This window comes from Temnothorax nylanderi, unplaced genomic scaffold, assembly GCF_030848795.1.
Source record: "Temnothorax nylanderi isolate EJ_2023f unplaced genomic scaffold, tnyl_v1.0 TNYL_tig0138_pilon, whole genome shotgun sequence".
NCBI lineage: Eukaryota > Metazoa > Arthropoda > Insecta > Hymenoptera > Formicidae > Temnothorax > Temnothorax nylanderi.
Window position 1 is genome coordinate 142,917 of NW_027249200.1, and position 9,330 is coordinate 152,246.

Genomic DNA, 9,330 nt, shown 5'->3' on the forward strand with positions numbered 1-9,330 from the left:
AAACGTATTCGTGTTCGCGCCATTGTCTCGGAAATTACCTGCGAGCCCGGATCTGCGTTCACGCGATATTACACGTTGCTTCCTCGTTGCGTTGGATGATCGCGATTATTTTTTTTATCAGACAAAGACGAGCGCGGCAATCGATAATGATGGCGATGCACGACATGATCAATGCGGATAGAGTTACCGAACGGGGAACAAGTGGGTCGAGCACATTGCCGGAAATCAGGTCACTTTTCGATGTAAGGATGTAAGTTCAGTTCGCTCGAAAGGAGATTCTGTCGATCGTGCGAAATCCGCAACTATAGGTACGATACGATACGAAATCCCAAAAGGCCCAGTTGTAGGTCGCACAGGCGCAAATGTTCGCGATTGATCGACAACAGACATTTAAATTATTTATAATTACAGCAAAATTATGCATGTCCTGCAAAAATGTGAGAAGTTTCACGGAAGTTATCCCGAGACGCGATTGTGTTTCGTTAATTCGCTGCGAACGATCGAGACCACGTTTCTTAACTTAAGTAACGTGGTATTTGGTTAAGTGGAAAATGACAGGGAGAAGGCATATTAAAACAAATTGGTCTACGGACTGATTAAAAGGCTCCGGTGACCCCAGACATTGGTGTTACGGACACCACGACGTGATGTGACACGATGTAACGGTGCTGCTGGCATGGTGACGAATACGAGATTTCGTGTCTGTGTGTTGGTGTACGTCGTCGACACACGGACGGGATGTACGGAGCGCTTCTGCGTCAACGAAACTTTATCGCAAATTGCGTTGTGCAACGGAGAAGTATTTTTGCCGTTCTTGATAAATTATATTTAACTCTCTCCGATATAACACAAAGTGTCATAAAACTCTCGACCATAATTTCAACGATATATTTTTCGGACGAGCTAAAGATAATTTTTTCTCGAGTAAAAATTTTGAAGAGGATTGCCATTTGTTTTTTGATACTCGACACTAAATATTTTAGTAATTAAATTTTGAATTGTAATTCTGAAAAAAGATTAGAGAGATTTATTTAGCCCAGAAGAAATTAACATATATAAAAAATTGTGTAAAGAATATATAACATTCTGTGTATTTTCCACGGTGATTTATCACGCTGCTCTAATTCAATTAACATAATACTTAGCTTTACTAACGTGTGCGATATTCGATATTAATGTTAAATTGCAAATAACATTAAACTCTCCTAATTAATGATAATATTACGCTTCGCTCTTTATTAGCGAAAATATTGCTACTGTTCTCTCCTAACAACACCGAGAACAACGTCAAAAACGAATTGGGAAATAACATTAATCTTCGCACGAACTCTTCCAAAGTCGTTTCGCGTCGGCGGAAATTTCGGACGCCAATATTTCAGTATTTCGCGCTGGCGATAGTTGACGTACCGCGCGACAAATTTAAGAAAATCCTCGAAATAGCATGGCGAGTCGAGAGAAAAGCCAACGGCACGACCTTGGCACTACTATAGCCTGTCAGCGCGGCGCGGCTAAAATTGACGCACTCTCGTCTCTCGTGGGGAGCGCCAAACAATCACAATATTACTACGTTGTGTGTTACGAGTAATGTTTGGACAACACAAAGATAGCCACGGATATCTGATAACGCTACCTGTTTCGCGCCACGATACCATTCGTCGACGTGTGTTTTGCCTTCGTGCAACTCCAATTGCGATTTTGAATTTCCGATATCAAAAGCAATATCGGAATGTAATACCCGTAATATGTTGAAAAAAATTTTTCTTTTCGAATATGGGAACCGTAAGATTTTTTTCGTGTTATCTGCGTTTTCACTGTTTCGATAACTTGTTCCTCTTGGCTACAGACGTTCCTATTTATTTTCCCGCCCACTTCCTGGCTGTAGTTGAAGTTAATAAACATATATATGTTATGGTCAAAGCCCGAAACGCGGTATTTCTAGGATTGACTGGTCAATTCTGCGGAATGACTGGTCAGTCCTGCTGAATAACCAAGCGTCTTGATTAAAGCAGTTATTTATTTTCCCGCGTCTTATCGAAACAGATTAGAATTACACACTTGGACGATTATGATTATTAGATTTTGTCTGATTTTTACTACTTGCTTTTTATTATCAATATAATTATCGTAAATCTCAAGAAACTTTTATTCGCGCAAGGTAGCTCATCTACTTAGGTGACACCCGTTGCGTTTTGCACGTTAATTACATTACCGGACAGGTGAGTTAAAACCCATAAATTATCGATCCGATCCATAACTCATAGCCAACGACATTTCATTTAAACGCGTATGTTCGTTGATTTTCATTGCGGTGTTGTTCTGGTTGACCGCACTGGAAACGCTGTTTCTGCCGGATTGGTCGAGAGGACCAGTTCTCGTAACGCCGTGGAAAAATTTATTCGAGCCTTATCAGTAATGTGTCAAATCCCATATACGCTTCATCTCACTTACAAATATTATTATCACCGCGACACCTTTATCGCGAAATTATGCATCATCACAGTTTAAACGTGGATTCGTCCTCGCGTTGTATAGGCAAAAATTTTCCACTTCGCGAAAACGAGTTCTCCATTCTCGGTTCTTGTAAATAATTCTCGCTCGGTAGGCATTACAAAGCGCCGTCGTAAACGCAAAATATGCCGCGATCACGTGGCGGAGTGCCATTCGTCCCTCGAATTATGTAATTCGTTGCATAGAATGCAGCGCCGCAGGCGCCGCGGGAGAGATGCGGCGTTTTTCTATTGTTAGTTACGCGGCATTAATTCGCGGAGCGCAACTCGTTTACTTGCCGTTAAAACCGTTGACAAACGAGGCTAAGCTCACGCGGCTCCGAGCATGATAATTGATAAGACCCAGCTGGAGCAGCTTGATCGATAACCATCGCGTCGTTTTGCCATCGCCGATGTATCCCCGCGTCAATTTCAAATATATGTATTGTCGATATGTATCCTCGTACATTACGTACATTTCCATTAACTTTTCGCAATTGACGTGATTGGCAGGATTGAATAATAACGTGCACATCAAAAGATCACGATCCATACGGGTATGAAATCGCGGGATCGTCGGGAGATTGTGCAAAAATTAAGATTTTATAGCGATCATCTTATCGTCGCGTTAGCGGAAATGGGCTCCACGCATAAAAACAGCTATTGAAATCCAAATCGAGATTTCCTCTTTGACGCGATTATGAGAATCTTAACTTACATCTCTTTTGCTTTTAACTCCCACATAACGCACGGATGGGACGATTAAATGTCCGTGACCGATCCAAGCGTGAAGCACACACGCGCGGATGTTGTATTGCCATGTACGACGTTTTCGTTATTCCTGTCACGGCAGTAAAGTATCTCGGTCATTCCCTGGGGAAGCAAGGATTATATTTATGAAATATATATTTATAGAATATATTTATATACGAAATGGCCCTTCCCCGTTTATTCTATCATAGACAATCCATATATTGTATATTATGTGTGTGTATATTATGTATAAATATAATCTGTGAAAGATGTCTATTTTGTAATAGTTTTATTGGGATAGCGCAGGAAGGATTTTCATCACGATCAACAGTGCCATCCGGCTATTCTCATCCGGTAACAAAGTCAGTATAACTTAAAAAAAAAATAGAGTAAATCTTGTTGAGAGAGAGAAATGTAAGAGAATAATGGGAACTAAATATGAAGATTTAATACGAAAATGGAGTAAATCTATAATTTATGAAGCCCTCCTTTTATAACATGTCATGTGATTTAAACAACAAACTTACTCTCGAGTCAACAAAAAGAAGAGAATATTTTTATATTAATAACTTTTATTTAATTTGTATTTTCAGTTTGACGTATTCCATTTTATTGTCGTAAAATGATTGTCGAAATTATCTGTGCAGAGAGAAGTATTTCTTAGAAATTCAGTTTAGTCGTATGTAGTATGTACTAATGTATATTACGAATATGTTTGTCTATCTAAAGTGAACCTACAAATTGTGGATTTTTACTTCATTTTTGCATCGAAACTTCCCGATTCGGAAATGGGGAGTGTGTCGCGCGTATGTCGCCCGGCATCTGGCTCCTGGGTTCACATTTGCGCGACGTGTCGGACGATGCGACTTGTCAGACCTTGTCAGGCACCGCGCGTAATGACAGGAAGGCAATTCGAATGCCTTCGGCATTCGACTCGACGAAACGAGTGTGCGTGACCTGCCAATTGTTGCGAGCGATTCCTCCCGTTCAAAAGCGCGCGAGGCACGGTTTTTCATTAATCCGTATAAATACACGCGCGCTTATTAAGCGCTGTCGCTCTCGACGAATCGGCCGCGGCGTAACGTCAGTTCCTTTCTTTCTTTTTTTTTTTTGTAATAACATACCTTTTCTCAAAGTAAAATAAAATAATACGAAAATGAAGTTGTAAAGTATGAGGCTAGATTAATTAAAAGACCATTGGTCTTTTAATTACCAATACTAAGAAAAATTTCAACAATTAAGTTTTACAGATAGATTGAGGATGACGTGTCTTTTCAATTAGCGATTAGTAATTTCGCGTGAGAAATGAAATCACGAGTCATCGTCATTCGTTATGTTCATATATTATCCAAAAAGAATCTACCGACCGTCTTAAAAATCGTAAAGTCTAACAAGTTGAATGCAAATGTATTTAATAGATCGATGAATAGCAGCGATATCGCTCGTTGTAACATTTTATCGAGTGCATTCTCGACGGACTTGCGCAGTGCGGTCTCGAGATCGATTAGCTCTCGTTATCGCTGATTTATTTATTTATCATCTTCTATTGAGCAACGCGGCGGCGAAGTTTAACTTGCAAATCGCAGCGACAGCTAGTTATACACACACACGCGACCCTCATGCTTTCGATATCGTGGGCTTTGCGTGTGAAATCCAAGTTCTGTTCCGCGAGATAGCGAGAGAGTATGATACCGTAATCGTATAGTTCTACGCGTACCTACCTTCGATTAGTTGATCAACCAATTTGTATGGTGGGTGGCCATTCCCAATCGTTGTTAGGCAAAATGCTAGTGACATCTCACGCAATCTTTCAAGCAGATTTCGAGAAATACACGCCGTATCCATTCCCTCTGCTCCCTCAATATCGTTATCGTAAAATTAGACGCCTTTAGAGATTTTTAATTGTATTACGTTTGTCAGATGTAAATGCTATTTATGTTATAAGTTGACGCAAAATAATACGATTAAAAACTGTTAGGACAATTTATTGAGGGTTAAATTTTTGTTAATTTGTAGTGTGTCCATTCGGATGTATAGTAGATATTGCAAAAACATCGCAATGTGTATAAAAGCGGTATTGACCTTGTTACGGACCTTGTTGCGATTGCTGTTTGCCATTTCCGAGAGTGGAAGCGAGTGACTGAGAGCGCCAGGTCGGGTCTCCCGATCCGTTGACGAGAGCGTGCAGAGATCGATACGAATCCACTGTAATAATACGTGTAAGTAGTCGTAAAAACGCACGAACAAATTAGCGAGTAGGATTCTCCGCGGGTTCCCCAAGTGCGCAATCTACGTGTTTCCATGGTGTAATTGTCTCGCGTAACTTGTATGCGTAAGTTAAGTAGTCTTTTTTCACGTATGCGATTTTTCAACGTCCCCCCTCCCCCCGCCCCTCAAAGACAAGTTATTCTCGCAAACTGTGCAAAGGCCATTCTACGTGTGTGTCTCTACGTAAAATGCATCGCTGTAATCGACGGCCCGACGGGTCGGAACGCTGGGATTGTTGCGCGATGCATTTGCAGTGGAGTACGCAATCACTTTCGAAGCAATAATTACGGGCGATTATAATTATCAGCGCGGTGCGTTATATTGCTCGTTTTATCCATAGCCGATCTGGGATCAGCTTTGATCAACTGTTTCCGATTAACGTAAGCTTTTTTAGATCCATAAACTGTAGCTGTAATGAGGCATGCATAAAATCTAATTGATCAAGGCTGGTAATAATAAACACAAGCAGGTATTCGTATCTCGTATCGATAAAAAAAGAGACTTTTGCATAATGCTAAATGTTGTGGACGGTTGCGGTTTTATTTCCTATATTTACAATTGACCGTCTATTTTTTTCTTTCAAGAAAGATTAAAATATCTCGAGCTGCCCATGAATCTTCGTGCGCGCGTCCTGATTTCACTCATTCGCTTCCTAACAGTCGAATCGACTCGAACGGGATATTACATATACTACGTGTTCGCGTTATGCGAAAATTCATATCACGGTATAGTTTACAACAATTATTATTCGCAACAATAGACGTCCTTAAGAAAAGGACCTTCACGGAGAAAGATCTGCGGATTTTTCGGCGAGCCGAAATTAATATACGGGTCGATTGTACATGTATAAATAATATATAGAGCGCTATGAAGGAAAAATGCGGAATGGAGCATTCGCGATTGCGATCACGGTCTTGTCTGTGAATATAATGTTAATGAAAAAAAAAAAAAAAAAATGAAGTAACAGCGACGTTGTGTTTTAGGTTATTTGTATTTAAGCTAATTCGAAATAAAAGTTTACGTATCCCTGGTACTTATGAGTGATTATACGATAAATGCAAATAAATTAATTAAATAGTTACCGAGTCTTGTCTGTTTACAGAGCTGTGAGGTGCATCCTTTCCTGCTTTATCCACCCTTCCTGCTTCCTTCTCTTTCTGCTTATTAATATGGACGCAGGTGAGTATGATTATTTCGCGAGATAAATGAACTTGAAATATTATTAATACGCAATATATATTTATCTCTCTCATATCGTATATACCTAATATTTACATTGTTACGTTTCTTTAAATTTGATATCTGCAACATTTATTGTACATGTAAATAATATAGCTTTAGCACAGGCATTCACAAATAAATATATATATATTTTTTACAAGAAATATACTTATTCCTATATTAGTTGCGTTTTTATATAGGAGATTTCTTAAATATTGAATATGTAGAATGTAGATATATTTATTTAATGAGATCAATATACATACACACATATATATACATAAATAATACAACAGAAATTCGCATGGTCATAATCGCTTCGAGTTTTGCTTGTTTCGCACGTGAGCGTTACTACGCCTTAAGAATTCTTAAGTTTCCTAAGTTTTGTGGCAATACGATATAGCTGTACTGCGTCTTAACCCACTTACTAGTGCATTACACTTCGTGCATGAAGAACTATCGAACGTATCATGGTATCAACGTCAATAAACGGAAGAAGTGTGTCTTCCGTTCAACTATTTCCGCAAAGATGGTATATAGTTACGGCAACTAACGTTCTGCAAAGTTATCTATTATCTTTTCTATATAATTCTTATATGATGTACGTAGTATAATCTAATGCGGATGGTACGTGACTTATAACATGCATTAATTTTTCCAGAAACTATAATTTTTGTGCAATATAAATGTTTCCTCTCATATAGCTCTTTCCTTAGAATTATAATCCGTTATATTCTCTCTTCTCATAAGTTTGTGTTCTACATTCTGTTCGGCGTTAACTGCAACACCTGCTTATACGTGAGGTAAGTGACGCATTATCGTCGCGCTCGGCGTCCCGAATAATGTTCCTCGAATGTCCCGATTACGATTATCACGCGAGATGCGATCCTGGCGCGTGTTTCTCGAGCTCCTCCAATTCCCGGGAACGCGAGCGTGAGTCGGGCTCCCTAAACTAATTCTTCAATTAAGCTAATTCCTCCGTCGAGGCTGGTGGACACTAATAATCGGTCGAGCCAGACGCTCGACGCTCACCAAGACGACGTTGAATTACACGCCGAATCGTCGTCGGTTTCTCGAGAAAGTTGCTATTCGAGACGCGCGCCGCAATCTGCAGACATAAATACTAGTAAATACGGCAGATTCGATCGACGAAGAGTAAGTATCCACTGAAGCGCTCCTCTCGCACTTCAGGCAGCTGAACGAAGAAAACGATATACGTCTCGTTTCTGCTCATGATTTTCCTTCTCTCCGTCAAGACACTCGGCTGGTCTTTGCGTGGAAGATAGGATATGTTTGAGTACGAGAAGCGGATGCTTCTTTTCCATTTCTTTAACTTGGCGTTTACGGAAGACTTCGCGTTTCCGATACACGAAGCGGAACGTTTGCTGAAGCCTTTTGCGTCTTTTTTTAGCTTCTCTGTCTCACTTTCATTATGAGGCACTTCGTTAGTATCGTGTAGCTTACCCAGGATAAAGAGAGGAAGCTTGTTGTGTGTAACGCGGTATCGTTGCAACTCGATCTTCGCAACGCCGCTACGTGTGCAGGCACTTTTAGAAAATGCAAGTAGAAAATATAAGCTCCTCGTGGCTTCTTTATTTATATACTGTTAAAAATGTCATTCGCGCGTGTTGCATTTTCATATAATGAGGTGATTTTTATTTAGTAAAAAACATAAACTAAGACGTTAAAGAATATTAAATTTAATAGTTAAAAAGAGGAATGCTGCTCTCGTTATGTTCAATGAAACGTTATATAATAATCATGTAGTGCAATTATAGAGAATCAAGACACTCGGTAATAGTTTTCTTATATATATGTTTTCGAGATTTCTTATGATTTACCTTCTGTGCTTCGGGCTATAAACCCTTGATTGGAACACGAGATGCAATTCTCATTTTAAAGAGGCTCCAATATTTTATTGAACATGACGTTTACTTTTCTGATGTCTTCTTGCTTTTTGCACATGTGTTTTATGACGCGCAATCAGCCATTCAAAGCAGTCAAGCTCGATTATATATTATATTGTCTCATTGCATTTTACAGATGGTTTATCATTTCACATATGGTTTTCTTACGGTTTCCACACGCGCCTGTGTGGAGTTCCAGATTTTAATGTAATTCAAAACAGATTAAATATAGCGATTATTAAGTACTTAAATGTACAATTAAATGTACAAACATGGATTTTGCTTATTGATAAGATTTCTATGGATTGTAATTAATTCAATATCTTATTAGATCTAATTCTTTCTCTCTTTTGCCAAGATGTTGATAATATACTTCTGCTTGCATAAAGATGTAATGTTATTTATATACGTATATATAATAAGTAGGTAAGTAAAAATACAACCGTACATGATACACAATAAAATTACAAGGGAAACGTCGTAATCGATCAGGACTGGATCTTGATTGCCTATAATATTATTTTTAGTGAATTTTGCGTATCAAGGCAAAGAATGGTATGCAAAATTTACTAAAAATAATATTATAGGCAATCAAGATCCAGTCCTGACCGATTACGGCGTTTCCCTTGTAATTTGCTTATTTATATATTTATGTATATTAAGTATTTATGTAATCTCATATGTCATTTCCTCGC